We start from the raw sequence: 26,602 nt of genomic DNA on the forward strand, positions 1-26,602 counted from the left end.
CTGTGTTCATGGGTATTTGTAATTTTTGTTGTCTTTTCCTTTGTTTATTTCTTTTGATTATTGTGATGTTAATGCTGAAAATTATATATAAAAACAATGAGAATTAATTAGGCTGCAATCCTATATCAATTAATCTGGGACTTACTTTTGAGTAGACATATGTAGGATTGGACTATTAATTGCATGCATAGTTTTATAGCCAAAGGTTAAAAGTAGGTATTGTAGTCTCTCTCTCCATCCCTTTTTGTCCTCATGTGTACAACTTTATGCAATGAAAACTTGCAGATGAATTTCCTTCCTTCTACAATACCTCTGATGATTGATTAAAAACCTTGTTGGTTGGACTCCAAGATTATGAATGAATTCCCTCCTCCATTTTACTCTCTCACCTAGGTTTTCTGAGGAAAGGACAATGCCACATTATCTGGCTGCCACGTCGCAGGTTCGGCACATAGTAAAATCTTTTGTCTGTAGCCTTTGCATGGCGAAGTTATCATCTTCTGCAGGGTGTTTGAGCACATATTTCACAAGCCACAAGCTAAGATGTGTCTTAATTAATTGAATCTGGCTTGCCCTCAGTCCTCCATCAAGCTTTCCAGACCTGCAAAGCTTTGAACCTTGAACATGAAAGGAAGAGGTATTTATTGGAATCTGTAGCGGGCAATGCTTTGCTGCTCATCTGAAAGTATTGCTTGTATTTCACTTCATAAAATAATGGACGTTGGAGCTGTCTTTTGTGAACTAGGCCGGCAGTCTTGTCTAATTTTAGTGGTAAAGGCAATAAAAGTTAAGTATTCCAGCAGCGAAGCTAGCTCCATGGTTGCCTTCAAAAGCTTTGCTTCTGTCTTGGCCTGTACATTAGGATATAATAATATCAAAGGCCTAGCATGGAATGAGACCTCATTCTTACAGCATTCCCATGTCACAGAAGTCAGCTCTTTATTAAGAATTTAGGATGCCGCAACTTCTTTAGTGTGATAGGAACAATGTGTAGAAGGAACGATTTCTCAAGGAGTTATTGGGCATTTCTTTTTGTTCTTTTTAAAAGTTTCATTCTCATTCATTTCCCCCTTTTTCCCACTTGTGGTTTCCTTTCCACACAGTCTTTTAAGTCTTTGGGGTACCTTTATCAGGAATATAAACTCAACTTCTTTTTGAAGCATGAAAGCTTCCCAGGAAAGTTTTTTGTTTAAACAAAATGATTTAAAAAAAAAAAAAAACTCTACAGAATTGGCTGTTTCCAGACCACTTCTTGTCACTTGGGATAGGCACGTGATGGACTCGTTTGAGATTCATATTGCATTTGATTTTATTTGGTCTGGTATATATTTTTTGGCTTGTTTCATTCCCTGCTCTCTGCTTGTGTGAGATCTTGGAAACAAAAGAAGATCTGATCTTGGCACAGCATAAGATGGCTGGAAGTCCCTTTGCAAAAATGTTGAAAGCAGCATATATCATCTTAGCTTCACACGCCTGACTCAGTAGCACTAACAGAGAGTCCCTGTCAATTGGAAATTATTTCCAGTTGCTGCCATTTCTCATTTTATAATAATTTGTGTGTGCATCAGGGGCAACGTTCCCCAGATTTCTGATAGCTGATTCTCAATTCAAATTGGAGAAACACTTTATTCTTACTCCTGGGCTATTTTTTAGAGTGTGCAAAACAAGTCACGAGGGAAGCTGATTAAAATGGAGGCAGACCATTGGTCCATCAAGCTCAGTATCGCCTTCACTGAATGGCCACAGCTCTCCAGTATTTCAAGCAGAAGACATCACAAGCCCTGGCTGGAGATGCTGATGGTTGAACCAGGGACCTTCTGCATTCAGAGTAGAAGCTCTTTCACTGAGCTTCATTTTGTTAGGATTGCCATATGTCCGGAATTTCCCAGACATACCCAGAATACTGCAGTCAGAAATTGGCAAAGTGTCCGGGAAATGTCCGGATACATGGTATCCCAATTTCGTGTTCTCATTTTGTATATTTTTTTTTATTGTGAGTCACCCTGCGATATTCAGATAAAGGATGGTATGCCAATTTAATAAACAATGCTAGAAAAATGCAACCTGTGCCATTGATAAAGATAGTTGAAAAAGACTGCTATACAGTGGTACCTTGGGTTACATACGCTTCAGGTTACAGACTCCGCTAACCCAGAAATAGTACCTTGGGTTAAGAACTTTGCTTCAGGGTGAGAACAGAAATCGGACCTGGTGGCACGGCGGCAGCAGAAGGCCCCATTAGCTAAAGTGGTGCTTCAGGTTAAGAACAGTTTCAGGTTAAGTACGGACCTCTGGAACGAATTAAGTACTTAACCCGAGGTACCACTGTATAATGAAATGATTTTAGACTGTTGTATTATTTTACTGTTGTTAGCCGCTCTGAGCCCAGCTTCAGCTGGGGAGGGCGGGATATAAATAAAATATTATTATTCTTAGGGCAAAACAGGGATAGAATGCTGGCACCCTGCCTTCTTTATAACTTCATCTGCTGGTTCATCAGCACCTCAAAGCTACCGGGAACAACGCTGAAGTTACCTTTTTCTTGAATTTTCTTGAACTTATGTAAAAAACAAGAAAAAAACTAAAAACTGAGTTAAGAATGTATAAGAATCTAGTAAAATCTGATATTGCAAGTTCACTTTATTTTAGGTAGTTTGAAAGTTTTCATGGCACTTTCTCACATATTTGATAAAGGATGCAAAATTACTCTTGAACAACTGTGTGAATATTTGTCGCCATCGTGCTGAACAAATTTAATAAACAACAGCAGCCACAGCAGCAATGTCTCAGCAGAATTCTCTGATTACACCCACATCAAGAGATTAGGAAAAAAATCTTAAGATTCTGGCTGGAAGGCAGTAGTGTGATGGAGATGCGGGTCCCCACAAAATTTTCAAGGAGAGGCCAGGCCCCCTCAATATTCTGTAGCCTGCTGCAGGCTCTGGAGGACCTTTCCGCACCTATGGCAGGCCCCATGGGACCTACCCACAGCTGTGATGGACCCTGCCAAGCCTACTCCCACTGCGTGTCTATCCTGGAAGGAGATAAGACCAGAGCAGAGAGCCTTGTGTGTGGTTACTTTGGCCTCACAAGAGCCTTCAGTTAGTTACTTGAGTACACTTCTCAAGCCTGACTTCCTGCTAATGTGGAGATGTCAGTATTCCCAGGATATGAGAGTTAGAAGATAATGAGCTGTATCAAACTAAGTCAGAGTAGACCCACTGAAATCAACAGACTTAAGTTAGTCATTCCCATTCCTTTCAATGGACCTCCTTGGAGTATGACTTAGTTGCAGACCCTCCAAGTGTCCCTATTTTCCAGGGACGTCCCTGATTTAGAGAAGTCGTCCCAGTTTCTGATTTGATCTTGGAATGTCCCGCTTTTCCTTAGGATGTCCCTATTTTCATTGGAGAAATGTTGGAGGATATGGAGTTATCCAACCCCCAAGCTGCCTGAAGGCAATCCTGTTAAATGTTTAATGTTTTACTATGTTTTTATATACGTTGGAAGCTGCCCAGAGTGTTTGGACAACCCCCCCAAAATGTGTGAGGTATAAATACTAACATTATCATTATGGAATTGGACGTCCCTATTTTCATTGGGGAAATGTTGGAGGGTATGTAGTTGCTATCTACCACTTAGTTTCCATTTGATTAGGAAGCTGACACAATGGGCATTGCTTCTTATGTGCTGAACAAATGCTGTAACATCATGTATTGACTCTTGCTATGCAATAACAAACCGTCAGCTTACCATGGCGTGCAAGTGAGGAGCACTCTTTGGTGTTTGTGGTGCAGAGTTCCAAGATCAGAGAGATAGTTTGGAAACCTGGGTCAAAATGCGGTAAAACAAGTTACCATTTCAAAACTAACCACTGGCACCTACTTATTTAAAGGTTGTAAAAAAATTTTTTTTTGGGAGGGGGTTGGCTTAGAATGCTTATTACCAGCAAAGAGTTTGAAGCTGAATACACCGTGCTGAGGTCACAGTTACTTTGATGGCTCAGCGACATGGCAGTTTTCTCCCTGAGCCGAGATTTCCTTGGTAGCTATTTTAAATGTTGCTCCTTTGGCTTTTCTGCCAGGAGAGAGAAAAGGCACCTGCAAACTCATCCACATCAATCAGCCCACAACACTCAAATATGTCAGGGTTACTGCACAAGGCAAGCTGGAGAAAATTGGCAGTCTGGATATGAAAGCTGTAGACTGGACACAGGGTGTGTGTGTGTGTGGGTGTAGCTTCAACAGATGATTGACTATGAGCAGAGGTGATGAAGCCAGCATTTTCCTAAGGCAAAGCTCCCAGAATCCTCTGGAGCCTCTAACCAACCCTCGTTTTTATACCTGAAGAGACTGCACTGTAATTGTGCATCCAGATGTTCGCCTTCCCCACAAAAGCCAGTAGCAAAACAGGAAGACTTGTTATCACTGAGGTTTGGAGCTACCGGTTCAGCTTTGACTTACTAGGGATGAGGGAGAAATTTGCTTCAGTTTGCGTCAGTTGGCAAGGGAGATACCTTGGTCATGAAGGAGGTTTTCCCAGGGTGAGGTCCATCCGCTGCATTCCGAAGTGTGCTGACCCCTGAGATTTCTCCAAATGTGGGAAACCTGACTGCATAATTTGTGGCACAAAACTTACCTAATTCACACTTTCTGAAACAAGATGCAAAGCAAAACACAGCCATCCATTAATTCCCTCCCCCTGCTTCTCTGAATTCGGCAAGGCATTTCTCCAGCCAAGTAATGTGGACCAAAATGCATAAATTAGTGTAAACTATGTATATAGTTGCATATATTAATGAAAATGACTGTGTTTATTGAACAAATGCCCCACAAAATCCTATGTGAAGGGTGAGTAGAAGCAGTGCTTTTTTCCCTGGGGGGACGCAGGGATACGCATACCCCTAAACATTTTGTGAATCTAAGTTTGGCCTCATTGAGGGGCAGTATTTCAATATGAGTAGGAAAAGTACCCCCTAAACATATCTTTAGAAAAAAAAGTACTGGGTAGAAGTAACACAGGTTAAATTACACAGGTGCAAGTAAAAGGTAAAGGTAAAGGACCCCTGGCAGTTAAGTCCAGTCATGAATGACACTAGGGTTGCGGAGCTCATCTCAATTTACTGGCCGAGGGAGCCGACATTGGTTCACAGACAGTTTTTCCAGGTCATGTGGCCAGCATGACTAAGCCACTTCTGGCGAAACCAGAACAGCACACGGAAATGCCGTTTACCTTCCCGCCAGAGCGGTACCTATTTATCTACTTGCACTCTGACATGCTTTTGAACTGCTAGGTTGGCAGGAGTTGGAACCGAACAACGGGAGCTCACCCCGTCATGGGGATTTGAACCACCGACCTTCCGATTGGCAAGCCCTAGGCTCAGTGGTTTAGACCACAGCGTAACACAGGTTAAATAAAACATATGAGAAAAAGAGGTCATGCAACCAAAGACAGGAAAAAAATATCTTGCTTCATTTGCTTCCCTGGCGAATGGAACATTGGTCTGTTTGGTTTAATGGCTGACTCTTGCTTCCACTAGTTGGGGGTAGCAAAAAGACTCTTTTGTGGGCAGCTTCCAAATGCTACAACTTATCACTGGCTTCAGCATGCACTTGGGGGAATTAATGAATTAATCAATATATTGCAGAATGGCAAAATAGGCTACCAACCACAGGTTTGCTATTATCTCCGTGGACTCCATCATCCATATACAGTGGTACTTCGGTTGTTGAACGTAATCGATCCCAGAATATCGTTCGACTTCCAAACGTTTGACAACCGAGGTGCAATGGGTGGTCGGCAAATTCCATTGAGAAAATGGAGAAATGTGCCTGGGAAGCTGTTTGACTTCTGAGGCACATTTGAAAACAGAAGCATTCACTTCCGGGTTTTTGGCATTTGGAAATCGAAGCGTTTGGCTTCCGAAGCGTTCGAGAACCGAGGTACCACTGTATTGTGTTTTTACAACTGTTAGTACAGCTACAAACTGGTGAAACATTTCTATATAACTTGGAATGTGTTAACTTGTTGCCTAGCATTCAAAGTAGATGTATCACCAGGATAAAAGCGATTTTAGACATCAGGTGAAGAAGGGTGACTTTAAAAAAAATTATATAAAAACCCATGTTAATGCTGTGAAATACATATAAGACAAACAACAACATTTTTTTCACTCCAGCTGTTCTTCAAAGAGTACCATAGAATGGAAAATGGAAAAGCTGATATTATGTTGTGTGCATTTTAAAATCTCCATCTTCCATCAAGGCTGCTCACTACTTATAGAACTTTTGCTTGATTAATAATCTCATTTGAACAGGCTAATAATTAATTTGGTTAATATTCTTTAATTTATTTAATCAACTACACCAATTAATCAATTAAGGCTTGATCCCTCACCATATGTTGTTTGTGTCTGTGTAGCACTGTGTATCCTGGACAATTTGTTTTCCCCTTTGTTCTGAAAAATTAGAAACACAATTGCTATGCAGTAGACTTATTACTGAGGCTTCAAGTGCAGGTTTACTCCTCCATACACTTAAGTCTACATTGCAAAGGGGGGAATCACTCAAATATCAGGGGAAAACACTTCTGAAACGTGGTGGCTAGATGGCGCTCCATTTCCTCTTTGAAATTCAGGGAAGGTGGTTCTTTGCTGAGAACATCAAACGCGAAAAGGGAAGATAACAGAGGATCTCTTGTAAAATGATGTTGCACAGCTGAGAAGTTGCCAGAAAATGCCCAAAAGCTTGCATGTTTATAATGCAACAGTAGAAATGTGTGAATATGTAGCCTAACTTGCAATTTTTCTGTGGCACATCTGGCATTTTACTTGCACTGGGTTGTTTTGACCCCACAAAGGACTTCATATATGCCTCTTTTCTTGATTTCCCCCAAATGCATGTCTCAAAAAGTTTCCCAGAGCAACCTAAAGTACAGGCACTTGGGAAGGTTGCCTTGCTCTGCCCACATATTTTCTTCCAACACATTTTGAAATGCATTTTGATAATATTTTGGAGCTGCAAACTGTCAGAACATTCAGGAAGTTCCAAAGCCAATGGATAGCTAAGTTCTGATCCACATATATAAGTCCAGGAGCTGCAGATAACAGGCAATTGGTATTGGAATTCATGACAACAGAATTGGATTTTTTTAAAAAAAAATATGTTTGATGCTCCTCTAAGCGCAGCATTTTTGAGTGGCAAGTGTTGAAATGGTCTCTTGGAAGGAAGCCCACTGAGAATTGATACGAGACATGGGGATTGTTTTAAATGTCGTGTATCTCTGCCTCTCCTCCAAACATCAATGCCAAGGCATATTCCCCCCTCCCCAGTTAACACCAGGTCTATATATAATCTAGAAACTTGTGCAGGAGGAAGAAGGCAGAAATTTCCATTCCAACATTTATTCCTAGGCTAGCTCAGTCAGTACAGCATAAGACTCTTAATCTCAGCGGCATGCGTTTGAGCACCACGTTGGGCAAAACTTCCCTGCTTTGCAGGGGATTGAACTAGACTACGTCTGCGGTCTCTACAATTCTATGATTCTCTGTATTTATCGCAACATACATAGTTTCCATTCCGCTGCAGTTTGCTTTCCAGCAAATACTTCAATCTTTATCTTGCCGTGTGCAATTAATACAAGTTACCTAACGGATGAAACTATTTACATAGCTTACTTAACTGGCATTCATTTCAATGTAAAAGAAACTTCAAAATTATATTTAAAAGTTGTTAATTATGTTTGCAGACTTAACCTCACGAATCAAGAAGTTCAGATGACATTGTTGTTGTTGTTGTTGTTTAGTCATGTCCGACTCTTCGTGACCCCATGGATCAGAGCAGCCCAGGCACTCCTGTCTTCCACTGTCTCCTGCAGTTTGGTCAAACTCATGCTGGTAGCTTCGAGAACACTGTCCAACCATCTCGTCCTCTGTCGTCCCCTTCTCCTTGTGCCCTCCATCTTTCCCAACATCAGGGTTTTTTCCAGGGAGTCTTCTCTTCTCATGAGGTGGCCAAAGTATTGGAGCCCCAGCTTCAGGATCTGTCCTTCCAGTGAGCACTCAGGGCTGATTTCCTTCAGAATGGATAGGTTTGATCTTCTTGCAGTCCATGGGACTCTCAAGAGTCTCCTCCAGCACCATAATTCAAAAGCATCAATTCTTTGGTGATCAGCCTTCTTGATGGTCCAGCTCTCACTTCCATACATCACTACTGGAAAAACCATAGCTTTAAATATATGAACCTTTGTTGGCAAGGTGATGTCTCTGCTTTTTTAAAAAGCTGAGACATCCGATGACATAGACTGTGATATTCCTGCATTCTCTCACTCCACACTGGTTAGGAGTCATCTGCAGGCAGCAGGGGGCTTCCCCGAACTGATGCCCCAAAGTGGTTTAGCCTGGATTCTTAGCTCAGATACATATTGAGCAGAAAAGTTTCCATTTAGCCTGGAGGACAACTTGTCTTCATTTCATTTGTTTATTTGCGATACTTAGTTTCTTGGCTACAGAAAGTTCTCGGTGGTTTTACAGTGGTGCTTACCTTTATGTTAAAGTCTTCAGCAGAGGGTTTTCTGCAGGTGAGATGAGTGGGCGCCAATGGGTGGCACCCCAATTGTGGAATGCTCCCCCGTACGGCTGTGCCAAAATGTTAAACTGTGCTCCCCGCTCTCAACCATTCTCCATTCATTTAGGAGAAAAGAGATTGTGTTCGCAAAGGAAATGGAAGATAATTTTTGGCAAAATTCTTGTGGGTGGAGTGCAGTGCTTTTGGTCGCGATTACCTTACATTCAAAGTGGAAGCTGCCTTGGGCTATGAACACACCGCACGTTTAAAGCACATTAAATGGGGATGCAAGTGCCGCTGTGGTCTAAACCACTGAGCCTCTTGGGCTTGCCGATCTTAAGGCCGGTGTGACAGGGTGAGCTCCCATTGCTTTGTCCCAACTCCTGCCAACCTAGCAGTTCAAAAGCACAAGTAGATAAATAGGTACCACTGCGGTGGGAAGGTAAATGGCATTTCCATGCACTCTGGCACTCGTCATGGCGTTCTGCGTGCCAGAAGCAATTTAGTCATGTTGACCACATGACCCGGAAAGCTGTCTGTGGACAAACGCCAGCTCCCTCGGCCTGAAAGTGGAGATGAGTGCCGCATCCCCTAGTTGAATTTGACCGAACTTAACTGTCCAGGGGTCTTTTACCTCTTTACCTTTTACTTTCAAAGACATTTAAAGCACTTTAGTTCCACAAAACAATCCTGGGAATCCTTTAGTTTGGTTAGGATGCTGGAACTTTTAGCTCAGTGAGGGGTAAACTGTACTTCCTTGGATTTGGAGGAGATCAGGTGTTTTAGATTTATGGCCTGTATGCAGTCCTACACTAAGTCAGATGGTGTGCAAGGCGGAGACGTTTATATTTTTCACATGCTATCAACAAAGGGAAGACGTTGTCAATGCAGTGTAATGTTGGATAGTTAAGTATTCTCAAAACACTACTGTGCCCTCTGTTTTGTTTAATCCCCGTTTACAACTGCCTTATGAAGCAGGACAATACGTACACTAATTTTTGGTGATGGGGGATTGAGCCATGGTTCTTGCGGGGGGTGGGTAGCTAACCATGTTCCTGCTGCTGTGTCAGTAGGCCAGAAGTTGGAGTGGCAATGGAGCACTCACCAGTTTTCTTAGTGGAGTGACTTCTGACAATCTCTGAAAAGAATTACCCTACTTCCATGGATTCCCAAGCACAGGGATAGACAACCGTTCACTCTCAAGATGTTGCTGTGCTATAGTTTCCATTGCCTTTGACCATTGGCTGAGGTTGATTGGGGGTGGGGTGGGGGGGAATCTAGCAACATCTGCAGTTTCCTCCCTCTGATTCTAGCATCTCAAGCCGTGCAGAACATGATCGTCGCCCGAGGATGTGAATTTCAATGCAAATGCATTTTACACGACGACAACAGCACAATTCCCCAAAGAAGAGTTGTGTGTGGAACTGTCGATTGAAAGAGACCACTGTTTTTCCCTTCCAGGATGCAATTGATTTTGCTACATGGAAGGCACTCAAATTTATTGCCTATTAATTTATTTATTTTATTGCAAAGTTTTGCTAACTTTGAACTGCATTTCTTCCGCAGGTATCGTTTTTTAAAAATATTTTGTTAGTTGCCACCACTCACCACTCTCCTTGTGCCTGTGTGTTCTTTTACCCATCACTGCCAATTAATCATAGTCGCTTTTAAATTGCAGCAGCTATTATTTTAAGTCGTGCTGAATCATAAAATTTAGGAAATTTAAATCCGGCTCAAATACTGGTTTTACAGAGAAGCGGGTTATTGAACCAGACAACCCGTGTTATTTAAGTACTGGGAAAGTCAGATGATATATGTGTGAACAGATCTTGATTGCAGCCAAACTACTTATAAGGACAAATTCCAATACTTTTTAAGGGGTTAGAACTGAATCAGGAAACACTCGGGGTTTATTTTTCAGTCATCAAGATGGAGGAAAATATGTTATTTAGCAAATACGCTGCATTTCACAAAGTCCTCCGTTGCATGACTAACTTCTTTTTAAATTAAATGGCAAGCATTCTTAAAGTGTAATTTACTAGCACAGCTGAATTCCCAAAGGTTGTATAAGCAAACTGTAATGCTGCGCAGTGGAATGCACAACAACCTTCCAACTATGGATAGCATCAAGTCAACAATTTTGGACTAGTATATATTTGCAGGCTCCAAAAATATAAAACAGAGGTAGAGAACCTTTTTCTGCCTAAGGACCACATTCCCTTCGAGGCAGCCTTCCAGGGGCCACATTAGTGGGTGGCATTAAAGGTGAATATAGATGGAGCAATAGATTTAGATTTTACACAGTAGGCAAGTTTCTACATACAGTCACAACTCAGTAGGAGCATGTGAAGCAAGGCTGGAGAGGACTGGGGTCTTGGGAGAGAACAGGCAGAGAGGCCTGGAGGCCCACATTCAACCCTCAGGGCTGAAGCTGCTCACTCTTGACACAGGATGTTTTCTTTAGATTCACGAACAGAAGAGCAGACCCTCCAAGTGCCCCTATTTTCCAGGGACAGTCCCGGATTTACAAAAGCCATCCCAGTTTCTGATTTGACCCTGCAATGTCCCGCTCTTCCTTAAGACATCCCTATTTTCATTGGAGAAATATTGAGGGATATGGAATTATGTGACCCCTGAACCAAGGAGATAAGTAACTGTTCAACCTTTAGAAGACACCTGAAGGCAACCCTGTATAGCAGGCATAGGCAAACTCGGCCCTTCAGATGTTTTGGGACTACAATTCCCATCATTCCTGACCATTGGTCCTGTTAGCTGGGGATCATGGGAGTTGTAGTTCCAAAACATCTGGAGGGCCGAGTTTGCCTACGCCTACTGTATAGGAAGGTTTTTTAATGTTTAATGTTCTATCATGTTTTTATATATGTTGGAAGTTGCCCAGAGTGGCTGGGACAAGCCAGTCAGTTGGGCAGGGTATAATAATAATACATCTCTATTTTCACCGGATAAATATTGGAGGGTATGGAAGAGTTTGAATGACTTTTAAGCATATGCTTAAATCTCTCCCATTAAAATCAACAGACATTAAGGCTACAATCCTATGCGTTCAGTTTCTTGGAGATGAGCCCCACTGAACAGAGTGGGACTTTCTTCTAAGTAAACACCCATAAGATTGGGTTGTAAAAATACTTATCTCTAGCTGGACTGTGCCCTAAATTCCTCCCCGTCTTTTCCAACCTCTGCGCGGTGAGGTCACTTGAGATTTCCACTGACCTTTTGAACACAGTATAATTTTGTTACCGGTGCTGCCGAAACAAAAATTATTTGACTTGCAGAAAGGGGAGCTGGCCTTTGTTGTCGAGCTGAGCCTCTTTTTGTGGGTTCTGCAAACTGTCCTCAGCACTGATTAGCTTAATCCCTGCCTCATAAAAAATATTTTTAAAGAGCACTTTCATTTTTGCTTTGAAATACCCTTCCTTGCATTTAATAGAAGATATTTATAAAGGGGTTTCTGCTATGTATCTGCATCTCCACAACCGGTTCCCAGGGCTTATTTATGTTTCGCTGTGCACGACCCTGGTTAGTTCCAATAAATATAATTTTTAGCTGTAAACAGCTGAGGGTGTAACACTCATCCCTTGAAACTCCCACTCCCCCAACCCCCCCTCTAATTCCTGATTTAAATTGAGCTCAGCTGCACCTGATAACCCAAAGTTGTATTTCAATAAAACAACAACCAAGAAGCCTCAGAACTCATTTCTTTGGAAATTATGAGCAAAATGCGACTTCATAAACCCGAAACACTTTTGTCTTTGACAGTCTTGCCTTTCGGAAAATGTGTGTTTAGGAACACCTAGAAACATAGTCTTGTAGAGTTGGAAGAGACCCTAAGGATCATTCAGCCAGATGGGCGGGGTATAAATTATTATTATTATTATTGTTGTTGTTGTTGTTGTTATTATCTCAAAAATATGCAGCAATTCCTTTTGAGGATTGAACCTGCAACCTTGGCATTATCAGACCAAGTTCTAACCAACTGAGCTATCCAGGCTGACTGGAATTGGGGATGACTTTTGCAATTAGTGACACTGTCTAACCCTAAGCAAAGGATTCTCAGCCTTTTCACAATCTTTAAAGTAAGAGCTGCAAGAGGGAATGCAGGAGTCAGTCGAGGGGGTCAAAGCAGACAAAGTGGAAGTGCCTCAAATAAGCGCTTGTTTCCAAGCTTGATTTCATCAAGTGTTGCAAGCCCCCAAAGACCATTTGCAAATACGTCGTTTTCTTCATTGCCTCTAATTAACGTTTTCCTTGGCTCTCGTGCTCAGTGAACTTGGGAGGATTTCACTGGGAGGATTTTGAAGAAGAAGGAAAGTCTGTTTCCCCACTTCCCTCTAGCAGGTGGACTTTTCCCTGTTCGACCAGTAGTGACATTGTGTGATCCTTCCACTATATTTTATTGGATTTATTATATATATATATATATATATATATATATTAGTCTTCAGCTCTGACAGAAGATGGAACATTCCACAAATCCCAGCACGGAGCTTATTTGATGAACTAAGTTTGTGCAGTGTGTCCAGGAGTTATGGAGTTGTTTGTAAAGAACTTTATTGTCCAAAAATTTATGGCAGCAATATAAACTCACAAACCTCTCTCTCTCTCTCTCTCTCTCTCTCTCTCTGTCTCCTGCAAGGAGTTGGCTTCAGTAGCCAAATGATGGATGATGTGACAAAGTGTGATAGCAAGCACAACTGCAGGGGAAACAGCAATAAATAAATAATAATAATTAGAAAAGATAAAATGGGAGATAAAATGGTTTTCAGTCAAAGTGCTAATGAATGCCTATGCTTTACTTTTTCATAAAGTAATAGCCTCCTACCAAAGTTCTCCCTTTGATCATATTTGTGGTTCTGTGAAATATACTTAAAGTCGCTTTTAAAAAGGGGTTGGCAGTTACAGTATTTCAGCCTTGGAGGATTTGACAAGTCCCCCCCCCCCCGCAATGCCTCTTAAGTAAAACATCTTTACTGTTAAGCCTTTGCTTTATTTGTTTTTTCTTTTCTTTCCTTTCCTTTCCTTTTCAGAGATATTAAGCATCTCACACAAAACTAGGGTATTATTATTAATAATAATAATAATGATAGTATTTATACACCACCCCTCTTTCTGGGTTACCCCTGCCACTCTGGGCAGCTTCCAGCAAATTAAAACTCAATACGACATCAACTTTTACAAACTTCCCAGAACAGGGCTGCCTTTAAATGTCTTCTAAAAGTCTGATAGTTGCTCACTTCCTTGACATCTGATGGGAGGGCGTTCCACTACCGAGAAGGCCCTCTGCCTGGTTCCCTGTAACTTCGCTTCTCACAGTGAGGGAACCGCCGGAAGGCCTTTGGAGCTGGACCTCAGTGTCTGGGCTGAACGATGGGGGTGGAGACGTTCCTTCAGGTATACTGGGCCAAAGCCATTTAGGGTTTAAATAAATGACAAGGTGTAGTCTTTGCAGCAGCAATAAGTTCCCTCTCCCTCCAAATGTTCTTCCAAAAACAGGCTTCATCTTAACCAACCTCCTGAAGCTATGAAGAGATGAGGCCAGTAAGAAGAGAGTCACATGTGCAAGACATTTCCACTGGGGGAAAAAATCCCTTCCTTGACTTGAGATGTACCTAAGGGTTGGTGAAGCCAGATGCCACCAGGGGTGCAGGCCCAGCCCCCCCCCCCAAAAAAAACCACCCTGGAAATTTGTAATCCATTATCTGTATAAGGTCGTGAGCTTTGACAAGAGCTGGGATCTGGGCAGCAGGAGAAATGGCAGTATGAAGAAAGGCTGCTGGAGACTATGGAGTGTATGGTGCATATGTGTCCAGCATTGCGCTGCCACTATCATGGTGAGATCCAACATGGAAGAAGCTTCCCATCCTTCTAGCACTACGGCGGAAAGATGTGCAGTCCCTCCCCCCTTTCTCCTCTCCTTGCCCTCACTCGGATGCTTCAAGTACATGGTTCACGTAAAATGTAGTAATTTCTAATGTAGCTACTGCAGTAAAGTGAGTTATTCAGGGGGAGGGGTGCCGACACAGCCCCTTGCCAAGGGCGTTGAAAATCCCCTCCTCTTAACAATTTGGTGCCCGGGGCAACCGCCCCTGTGGCCCCTCCCCCACTACACTATGCCACTGGCACATTTGGGGGTACATATTTTTTTTATTTAATGCATCTCTTTTTATTTAATGGATGCCCAGAAAGATAGCTTACAGTTTTGTTTTTAAATTAAAACATGAAACAACTATAATACCACAAAATAAGCATCAACGTTAAAAACCAGAAATAGTCACACTTTCCCAGCCTTGCAGATCAGCGTTCGAAACAAACAGTCAATTTTTGTGACAGGAAACATCCTTACTTAAGGTTGCCAGGTGTTTTTCAATGAATCCGGGGACACTTTTCAACTTCAATGGATTTTGTGTGGGGACTGATTTGTAAATCCGGGGATTGTCCTCGGGAAACGGGGATGTCTGGTAACCTTATCCTTACTGTGATTGGTTGAGGAAGCCTTATTGCAATGACGGGACTTCAAAGAGAGCCCCCCCCTCACCCCAATCATCTCATTCTGATTCACCAGATTCAGCAGCTCCTGCATTAGGGTGCATGTCCTCCATGGCCGGGACCTATGAGGACCCGGCCATGTTTGGTGTTAGAGCTTAGAATACAGAAGGTCCAGGATGAACCTCAGGCATCTCTGATAGGGCTGAGAGAAGCCCAGGAGATGTTGCTCTCCCCCTGACCAAGAGCACGGGGATTAATTCTGAGAAACCTCTTGCAAAGGAGCACCCTTCACTAGGCAGGACTGGTGCCTCCAGCTGTTCAGTGGAGACAACGATCCTAGTCAATTGCAAGTGGCTTCCCTACGGAGGGCACCATGCAGAAGTCAGGATCAGTGCTGCCACTGAATGCTTCTTCTGCAGCATGCTTTGGGATATTGATGAAGATTTCATGATACAGGTGGCAATGTCGATCCTGGGGTTCTCCTGTACCACCTGAGGCCCATTCATTTGATATTGTTAAGTGCCATTTAAGTTTGGCACTTAAATGGTCACTGTTGACCATTGGCACTTAAATGGTCACTGTTGACCATTTAAGTGCCAAACTAGAGCCAGGGAAAATTTCCAAGCTGGTGCTCACCAGACTGGTAATCGTAAATCACTGCCAGAAATTCAGTGGAGGCTGATGGCACCTAGACCTGGTGGAGCACCTAGGAGGTCCCATGGGTGCAGCGGTGCCTCCTTGTGAGATACCTTTGCAACGGCAGCACAGCTGAACAAATTTTTGGCACCTGAAAGTGTCCGAGCTTAGTTCAGAATGGGCCCTTGCTGTCACACTTGCTTGTCTGGAGGATCCCACTTCTCTTATCCTTGATATTATTGTGACAGGAGAAATACTGGATCAGGGGTCAGCAAACTTACTCTGCCTCTGGCCGGTGTCTCCAGCGCCGGTGTCTCCAGTGCCAGAGGGTGGGGGAGTGTGTGCCCATATGCATGTGCACACGCTATTTCCAGCGTACTTCCGGGTCAGAGGAGCACTGGAAGGAGCTTGTGTGCATGTGCACGGGCCTCCTCCCACCCAGATGTGCACTGGAAATAATGCTTGTGCTTGCGCCCAAGCTATTTCTGGTGCTCCACCGACCTGGAAGTGGGCAGCCGCGCCTTAGTTTGGGGACCCCTGTACTGGATCATGGTATTTGGATGTTTTGGAGAGTTCAGAATCTTGGCAAGGCTATGCCCCGCTTTGCCCCAAAGAGATGCCTCCCCTGCGAAGGGCCCTACAGACTGCAATTGTTTTTCCAAGGCTCAGGTAGCTTGCCTTCCAAAATCCAGGACTCTTGACTCCCTTTCTCTCACCAAGTAGTCAACACATGCTCACAAAGAAAATACAACGGAGGTCAAAATGGCGGGTTTTCATTGGGCAACGTGTTGATACTAGAGCAAAGTAAAACAAGAAGCTGTTTTACAAGAGCTGTCAGTAATTAGCCCCGCTTTTGAATTACATATTGGTTTCTAAATGTTGCTTCAAGCGGGTTTATTGGATTCCCTCTGAGTTCAGTCATTTAATATTGGCTTAATATAGGCATACACTATGCTGGAAAGGAACAGCTCCTGTTTATTTATTTAAAACTTTTATATGCCACTTCTTTCTTAAAATACCCAAAGCCGTTTGTGATATGAGAAATCGTAAATTGATAAAAACACAGCAAATGCAGTTTAAACAACAGCAGCCAGAGGAAGCGATCTAAGATCCAATAAAACATTATGTAGTTAAGTACATTATTGCTCTATCCAGAAGATACAAGTTCAAACATGCCCTCTACACTTAGAAGAAAAGGGCCTCTAAGAGATATCATCCAAGCACTGGCAGTGGTAACATTTTGATTTGGTAGGGCTGCAGTTTTTAACCATGCTGTTTTCGTCACAAGAGGACTTGTTCAACACTTATTTAGGAAAGTGCGCCGTTGCACATGTGCAGAGTGCCGTCATCTCCTCTGTTCTCTAAAGAAAGAAAGAAATTCTTCTGTGGACATCTATGAACAGGACAAGGCTTCCATGTAAGAGGACCAAGTTTGACTACATACTTCTTATTTAGAAATTAAGCCACACCACACAAGTTTTTGAAAATCTTTGGAATGCAATGCAATTCCATAAAAAAGTAATGGTTAAATATGATCAATGAGTTTTGAAAAATAGAACATAGATATCCACTTCCACCCCATAGGGTGTAATTTAAAATAAATCCAATATACCTTACCATATTGGGAACCTAGTGACCCAAATGCTTGCTCTTAAGATGTTTTTTAATTTTTTTATTATTTGTTTGCTGCCTTGGGCTCCTTTGGAGGAAAGGTGGGATATAAAGTTAATAAATAAACTAGAGGACATCTTCAAATAGATGTTTGTTGTATGTAAAGTATGATGCATGCACATGCCTACTATAATATCCAACCGGTGCTATTCTAGAATACCTTCCCAATACCAAAGTCAATAAATTCAGTCATGCTCAAGCCCAGCATACTAAATAATAGCAGTTACAGCTTTTAATAATGGCTCTGCTAAATGAAATTCTGGTTGCTTCGTCACGACTTTATTGATGGAAACCAAGGCTTGAGGGATATTCTGATTGACTTGTCTAAAATCCAGGACAAAGCACCCTACTATAGGCATACTAGTCAAGCAGGCTATTGGACACTTGATTGCTTGCCCCTTCTACATATTATCCCTTATTTCATGGGTGTTTATAAAGTTCTCCCAATTGTAGAGGAAAACTGTAGCCAGCTTTTTAGCATGCATGGAACGACAGTATTTTCCATAGGCAAAGAATGGAAGCCATTAAGCTGGTGTGTGCTCTGTTGTATATATAATGTGCGTACATTTCGACCCAAGGACCCAATTATGTGAAACGTGAGAACATTATCAATGGCTTGGAAAGTCTTTTAAAAATTAATTTTCAAGGAAACACTAAAGCGTAACCTCTGTGGAAATTTTATCACATCTTCATAAAAATACTTCTCTTGGAACAGTGGTGGTTCATGATTACACTGTCAAAGTATTATTTTAAGAATTCATTCGGTAAACCCTGAAAACATCTGGACAATTCCTAATGTTACTGACCAGGAGAGCATTCTTTATATTATGAAACTGCTGTAGAACAGGAACAGGTAAAAAATAGGGAGGGAGAAAAATAAGAGTAGAGAGACCCACCATTTTTACAATTTGTCTGTAAAGGGGGTTCCTGAAAACTTATAACAGAGGTGATGATGAACCTGTAGACTTCTAGATGTTGCTAGACTACAACTCCAACCATTCCTGAGAGCATTAGCCATACTGGCTGGTGTAAATGGGAGTTGGAGCTTCTTACATTCTTAAGCTTAGGACTTCTTAAGCATTTCTTCCTTTCCAGTTTAGCTCATTGCATTTGCCATAGGTATTAATGCATTGTGCGATACCTTTCAGTATGTATGCAGTGGATAGGATCTTGGAACCTGGATTTAAGAAATGGAAGTATATGGGGATTTAGAAAAGACCAGAGCTCACCTGGAAAACATCTGAGTAGGCTTTTAAAAACATAATATTATACTACATTTCACAGCCAGTTTGTGATTGCATGAACTAGCTGTATTCTCTAGGCAAGGATTATTCATTTCATACATCATTTAGAACTAACTGTAGAGATCCTACAAAGGAATGTTGTCTTGAACATTAAATTAGGAGAAGCAGCATGGCTTCTAAAGCTTTCTGATGTCTCTGATTTGAATTATTTTATTTTTCTTGACTGCAAGAAGGATATGCACAGTTTTCTCTTTTTTACTTGGAGCATTTAAGTGGAGAAAAATAAGGTTTTTGTTGGGGTAAGTTAAGCCAAAACCATGTTATTTGGGGCCATAACCCACCGTCCTCAAACCCTCCTCCACCACCACCAGCGAAACTAGGTAGAATATAAACCTAATCAGTAAACATCAAGACAAATTGAAAATAATCTCTCAACCTGGTGGGGGGGGGCAGGGGGGCAGGGAGGGAGTTCATCTTCACATACTAGGAGTATTACAGTATTTCAGATTTTCGGGATGGGCCAGGGTTTTCAATGAAGGTTTAGAGACCTGTTTCCAGATAAATTCAAATTGCAGATAATAAATTAATATATTTCAAAGAACATTTGTTTTGGCTACTTTTAAAAATCTCACCCTAAGCACTAGAGGCATGCTGTTAACATTAGGCAGGCATCCACATTATACTTTTTAAAAGATATCTACTCTTTTCATTTAAACAAAACTCTCCAGTTATATAAGTTAATATTTGCTTCTAAATTTTGCTGATTTTATCCATATATTATTTATATCTTTTATATTGTATATATTAATACTTAGAATTTTTTTTTGGGGGGGGGGGTATGTGAAGATCATAGCCACTGGTCCCATCACCTCCTGGCAAATGGAAGGGGAAGAAATGGAGGCAATGAGAGATTTTACTTTCTTGGGCTCCATGATAACAGCAGATGGTGACAGCAGCCACGAAATTAAAAGACGCCTGCTTCTTGGGAGAAAAGCAATGACAAACCTAGACAGCATATTAAAAAGTAGAGACATCACCTTGCCAACAAAGGTCCGTATAGTAAAAGCTATCGTTTTCCCAGTAGTGATGTATGGAAGTGAAAGCTGGACCATAAAGAAGGCTGATCGCCGAAGAATTGATGCTTTTGAATTATGGTGCTGGAGGAGACTCTTGAGAGTCCCATGGACTGCAAGAAGATCAAACCTCTCCATTCTTAAGGAAATCAGCCCTGAGTGCTCACTGGAAGGACACATCCTGAAGCTGAGGCTCCAATACTTTGGCCACCTCATGAGAAGAAAAGACTCCCTGGAAAAGACCCTGATGTTGGGAAAGATGGAAGGCACAAGGAGAAGGGGAAGACAGAGGACGAGATGGTTGGACAGTGTTCTCGAAGTTACCAGCATGAGTTTGACCAAACTGTGGGAGGCAGTGGAAGACAGGAGTGCCTGGCGTGCTCTGGTCCAGGGGGTCACAAAGAGTCGGACACGACTAAACGACTAAACAACAACAACAACAACATGTGAAGCAGTTTATATATGTTTTCTAAATAAATAAATTTCCCCATGCAGTCTTCCTCTTTGCAAGCCAATGGTAAGCTCTCCATTGTATACCCCCTAAAACCCCAAACAGAGGCTACCCTTACTGATTACCCTTGGAGTAACAGGTCTCATAGCAATTAACAAGTTTTCACTTTTAAAAATTAGTTTGGTGGCCTTTCCTTTTTAAAAAAGAAAGTTCTTGACTTCCTTTTACATCAATTTATATATAATTGCCGCCTCCTCATTAGTTCAGTGCAGTAGAGAAAGATTTTGTATTTCATCAGCTCCTGCTTGAACTTGTGTGATCCTGCTCTTTCCATTTAGCTCTCAACACTTTGCAGACTTAAGGAAATTTCATATCTCATTATGCTATTTGTGGAGGTTCTAGTACAATCATGCAAGATCTCATTACATTAATTTTCCATTTGTTTCTGGCATGCTCTGATCTTGTAATTGGAAATACTAACAAATGGGGAGTTCTCCAAATATGGTGCAAGCATCGTATTTCATTCCTCAAAATGTTCCAATCGGGATATTTTGATACCCTTTGGTTATATCGGGGCCATTGGAAGATGATGTGGAAATTGTGAAATAACGTCAAAAATATCAGGAGAGAGGGGCAGAATTTTGCCAGTATGATTTTGGAAGATCTTTCCATTTTCACAATTCTAAAGCTTACAGTAACGTTTCCCAATGTGAATAGAGTTCGGCCTTGGAATATAGAGCAAAACCCCTCGTTGGGAGGATGTCTCTGTGCTTGGACAAATATGAAAGTGAACAAGATGGGCCAGAAATGGAGAGGCAGGATTATGGGACTGGGGAAGTCTCCAGATGTTGCATGGCAAGGCCCCAAGCACCACCCCATTTCTTAGATAATGAAACACATGGGCACCAATATTTTGGGTTAATGGGATTAATAAGGCCACAACTTTATTGGTTACAGATGTGAGCAGTGTTGGCTTAGGCACTGGAACTGAACCGACTATACTGACTCCTGCCCATCATTCAGGTAGTCTCATAAGGGTCAACCACCAGTAGGGGGAGCCCTGTTGATGTACATCAGGGGTCAGCAATTTTTTTCAGCAGGGGGCCGGTCCACTGTCCCTCAGACCTTGTGGAGGGCCAGACTTTATTTTGGGGGAAAAACATGAATGAATTCCTATGCCCCACAAATAACCCAGAGATGCATTTTAAATAAATGGACACATTCTACTCATGTAAAAACACGCTAATTCCCGGACCGTCCATGGGCTGGATTTAGAAGGCGATTGGGCCGGATTCAGCCTTAGTTTGCCTACCCATGATGTACATCAACTGCAAACTCCCTCAGGGTCCCTGATGGGGTCGTGGCATGGTCCTAGCCCATACCTGGGCTTCGAAGAGGATCCACACCCGTGCATCCCTTTAATGGAATACCCTTAAAGAGGAGGGGGAGGTGAAGGCCACAACCTCCCCTTCCATAAACCAGGTTTACCAGTGTCTAACTGCCAAGCCTTACAAAGCTGTGACGATTGCTACGAGGCAGGTGAAAACCACATGGCTGGTGCCAATTTGCCAAGTGGGAAAATTCCTACCTGGCCCCCTCAACAGGTGACCAACCATAGGCCATAGCAAGGCCAAGATGATGAATAGGGCGGGAGATCCGATACAGGAGGAGAAAAAGGAGAATGGGCCCTGGCCACACCAAGGTTTAAATCCAGTAAGCCACACCCCATAGTTCACCCGATTGGTTGGCCATAGGGTGTGATGCAGCCGGGACTCCCAATGATGCGAGCGGCATCGCCACACCTCCCGCTGTACCTGGGGGGTGCTCATGGCCAGCCTGCATCTCCGCCTCCTGAAAAGGTGAGCGGTTTACCCAGGCAAAGGATGAAGCGGAGGTTGCTGGCCATAGGAGCCTGTGATGGCCTGGGATTCAGACTCGGATGCTGAACCTGAGGAATCCCAGCCTGCACAGGATTCCCCATCTCCAGAACCAGCTGAGCCGGGGCTGGGGCTTGAGCCTGAAGGGTCCTCACCTGTGCTGGATCCTCAGGTGCAGGCATCAGCTGAGTCTGCTCTGGCTCCTGAGGGGGTGGAGGACCCATTGCCTGCAGGTGCTCCACTCTCATCCCCGTCAGGGGAAGGTGAGGTTGTCTCTGGGTCCGGTAACCCTCCAGCCTCTCCTGAGCTGCAGAGGCTCAGGGCAGAGAAGCAGAGGGAAGTAAATTCCCACAGGAGGAGTGCTCGCCTCCAGGCCAGGAGAGGTGAGTCACCTGTGGACCGAGGCCGCCCTATGCCTCGGGGCAGGTAAAAGCCAGCGAGCCCCAGTCCCAAGTTGTGGGAGCAACATTGTTGATAACCAGATCCTGCCCGAACCCTGTCCTGCTTTCCTGCCAGAGCTCCTGACCTCCACCTCCCTGCCTTGCACCCAGCTTCAGCTTTGATGGACTGCCTCCATCCTGCACCCTCGACCTCGGACTGGACTCCGACCTTGCCTCATGGTTAACCCACAGAGCCAATTCCTAGGGGCCAAGGGGGCTCTGCTCCCCAATATTTAAGCCCCCCCCAGTTGATGGGCATTGCTATTCAATTGTTGTTCATGCACCACATTATGTGATTGATTATGTGGGGTGGGGTTTGCCTGGGCCCTTCCCAATATATTATTCAAGCTGGTATCCTTGCTGCTGGCACACTAGGGTTCTCTGTTTGGGCCTTGGAACTTCCCCAGACCACGCCCCCTCTCCCAAGGCCACACCCCTCATTTGCCCTGCTTCGAATCCCAAGTGTTTCTGCCTGGTTTGGATGCGGCCTTGAACTCTGATGATGCATCTTCATTGTACAGATGGAATACTGAGAGGATGTGTAGAAAGTAGTCCACTGGGCAAATGCAGACATTTGATGCTCTGCTTGTTTTTGCCTCTGGCCCCCACCCATCTCAGGTATTTGGCCTATGGAAGGTTGTCCAGAAGGGAATGGGACCCTGAAATTGAAAATGGTTCTAAATGAGTGAAATTCTGCACCATGCAGTCAGTTTCCATTGATTCCTTCAGTGTGCAAACTATCGTTCTGAATTTTGTAGCGCTTTACTGCAGCAGCATGTTGAGAGAATACATCAATTAAACCCTAAATATATGTATATTGCAGCTGGGAACCAAATGCAGTTCATTTTTGTCACCCGTCTAGAAAGTCACATTTGAAAAACGACATGTAAGAAAATAATTAAAATCAAGCCTGAAGTAGTATTTTATTTTACTTTCTCTTTCCAAAATTAATGTGACCGAGGATGGAGAAGGGAGGGAACTCATATTTACACTACTTAATATTGGTAGGCAATCTGCTTTCTTTTGTGTCACTTGAACTAAAACCAAACGAATGAGGCCAAGTGGATGTTTATAAGCCCAAATCAAATTAATTAGCAGTTCCATTCCCTGTCCAGTGTCAGCGGCCAACTATTGCTATACTCATGAGACTGAAAGATGAATGTCACTTATTTATATCGTAATTAAGAAGGGTTTCAATTTCCCAGTGGCAGAATTGAAGACCGTTCCACTTTCTCGGGAACCATATGATGAAAATGACCTATATTTACCCTGTTGTAATATAACACAGATTTCATCGGCTTGGAGCCCTCTGGGTTTTCTGAACTACAACTCCCATTAGCACCTGGCACCACAGCCAGTGGTCACAGATGATGAGAGTAGTGGTCAAAAATGTCTGCACCACAACAAGTGGGGGGGGGGGAAGAAGGCTGATATAACAATACTGCTGACATAATGCTAATATCGGGAAACTGCTGCAATATAAACACTTGTGCCATATCTTTTAAGTAGAAGCAGGTTATAATAGGCAGATTTTGCCTTCTTTGCAAAGCAATAACGTACAGATTCCAGTTCTGCTTTTCTAGTAGTAAATATTCTTACAGGATTGTTGGGGTGGGGGAAATCAATGTGCTTTTTTTTGTTTTTTTGCTAGTTTGTTTCCTGATTAAAGAGTTTTAAAATGTGGTTTTACTCTGCTCTATTATCTTCTAACAGGTGCTGGCTTTCATTCAAATAGAAATGCACACTGAAAGCTTTTGGCCAAGACCAAAGCTTAATCAGGACCAGAACCCCTTCTGATTCTACCATTGCTAATTTATACAGTAGTACTGTAATGAATACTGCCTTGGTTAACCATAATCTTCATTTACCTCATACATCTTTCAATTGAGTTAAGTCATTAGGGGAAAAAATAGATTAAAGAATGAAATCGGCAGTGGTATAATCTCTTCCCTTGCTGAAAGCAGCAAGATGTCATGATGCCAAAACACAGGGTGCAGGCTAATCCGAGGTCTGCTACTCAGTGAGGTGGTAAAGCTCTGTCTGGACTGTACCACTTCAGACTGCGGGGGGTGGGGGGTGGGCAGGAATCGCATGATGGAATACCCTTCCATTTCCCTCAAAAGCCCCTCTGCATAAGGCACTAGGTAAGCCTTTCCCAACCTGCTGCCCTCCTGATGTTTAGGACTGCAACTCACATCAGCCCCAACCAGCACAGCTGTATTGGTATTAGAGAGGAGCGCCTAGCCGTCCGCTTGACATGCTGACATACACTTTGTGTGGAGGCACGTTCAGTCGTGTGAGAACTAGACCCCACAGGGAGAGATCCACTGGGATGTTTTCCTGTGCATGCCCCATTACACCGAAAAGTGGCATTCCCATTCATTTAAATTAGGCCCCCACAGGAGAGTTTGTTGGTGGACTGTGTCAAAACAGTTCATTATGCAGCGAAAGAGATGTTTCTCCCCACCCTCTAGTCTTATAATTGCTGTTTCTGAGACCTTTCAGCTGTCCGTATTTCAAAACCTCAGTGGCTTATTGTTACTGCTCCCTTGCACTGCCCAAAGAGGATGTGACTATTCAAGATTTTCTTTTTTAAATGCAACTTCTTTTCGTTGGTAATGTTGTTGTGAACAGTTGAGGGGGGGGGGAGTACTTCCGTGTCCCCTTTCTGCTGAAGGATCCCTTTGCATTAGTTTTCAGTTGAGAAATCCTTAGCCCCGCCCAGATATCCATATGTGTTGAAAGGGAGGAATCCCATTCCTGACTTCCATGTGTCCTGGGGTGCCGTTGGTATACAGCAGGGGTCAGCAAACTTTTCCAGCAGGGGGGCAGTCCACCGTCCCTCAGACCATGTGGTGGGCCGGACTATATTTTGAAGGGGAAAAATGAACAAATTCCTATGCCCCACAAATAATCCAGAGATACATTTTAAATAAAAGCACACATTCTACTCATGTAAAAAGACCAGGCAGGCCCCACAAATAACCCAGAGGTGCATTTTAAATAAAAACACACATTCTACTCATGTAAAAACACACTGATTCCCGGGCTGTCCACAGGCCGGATTGAGAAGGCGATTGGGCCGCATCCGGCCCCCGGACCTTAGTTTGCCTACCCCGGTATACACCGTCCCTCCATGCATTCACTTCAATGCATATAGGTTCTTCTATGCACATCTAGTGCTGTACAGAAATGCAGGGCATGGGTGCTGCATGTGTGCTGTGCATTCAGGCATGGTTCAGATAGAACCCTTGGCAACCTGGAAGACCCGAGGCCCCTGGGACCAGCAGGCAGCACCCTTATCTACATGTGCATTTACTCATATAAATGATTGAACTATTAATATAGTTTCTATGTTATTATTGTGATGCTTCGTTTCACCATTAAATGAAGATTCATTTCATTTCCTAATTAGGTGAGCTGCTCATTGGTGGGCACAACGAGGCTGGAATGAACCAGGAATGACATCCCAATGAAATGCAAGGGACTTGCGAACTACACAAAGAGTTCTAGTTACAGGTAGGTAGCTGTGTTGGTCTGCTGTTGTCAAAACAAAATTAAAAAATTCCTTCTAGTAGCACCTTAGAGACCAGCTAAATTTGTTACTGGTATGAGCTTTCGTGTGCATGCACACTTCTTCAGATACACTGAAACAGAAGTCACCAGACCCTTATATATAGTGAGAGGGTGGGGAGGGGTATTACTCAGAAAGGTGGTGGGAATGGGTGATTGGCTGGTAGGTGTGGTAAACCTGTTGACGACTGTTAACGCCTGCAATTGGTCTTACAGGGAAAAGCAAGGGGTGAGATGGATAAAAATAGCTCTATCATATATAATGAGATAAGAATCCAATGTCTCTATTAAGACCAGGTCTCTCCATGGTTTTAAGTTTGGTAATAAGTTGCAATTCAGCAACTTCTCTTTCCGGTCTATTTCAAAGCCAACGCAGATACAAAAATCTCCACTTAAAAGTCTGTTGTTGAAACAAGGAAAGTCTCCCACAGGTGCTGAAAAAGCAATAGAGCTGGTGTCTGTCTGATATGCAACAGGAGGGATTTCCAGAAGGTAGGTGCTGCCACACTAAAGGCCTGAGTCTGACAATGTGAGGTCACTGTTTCCCTCTCCTGCAGAGTGCAGTGATT

The sequence above is a fragment of the Podarcis tiliguerta genome (assembly GCF_965153285.1).
Source record: "Podarcis tiliguerta genome assembly, chromosome: 12".
Classification (NCBI taxonomy): Eukaryota; Metazoa; Chordata; class Lepidosauria; order Squamata; family Lacertidae; genus Podarcis; species Podarcis tiliguerta.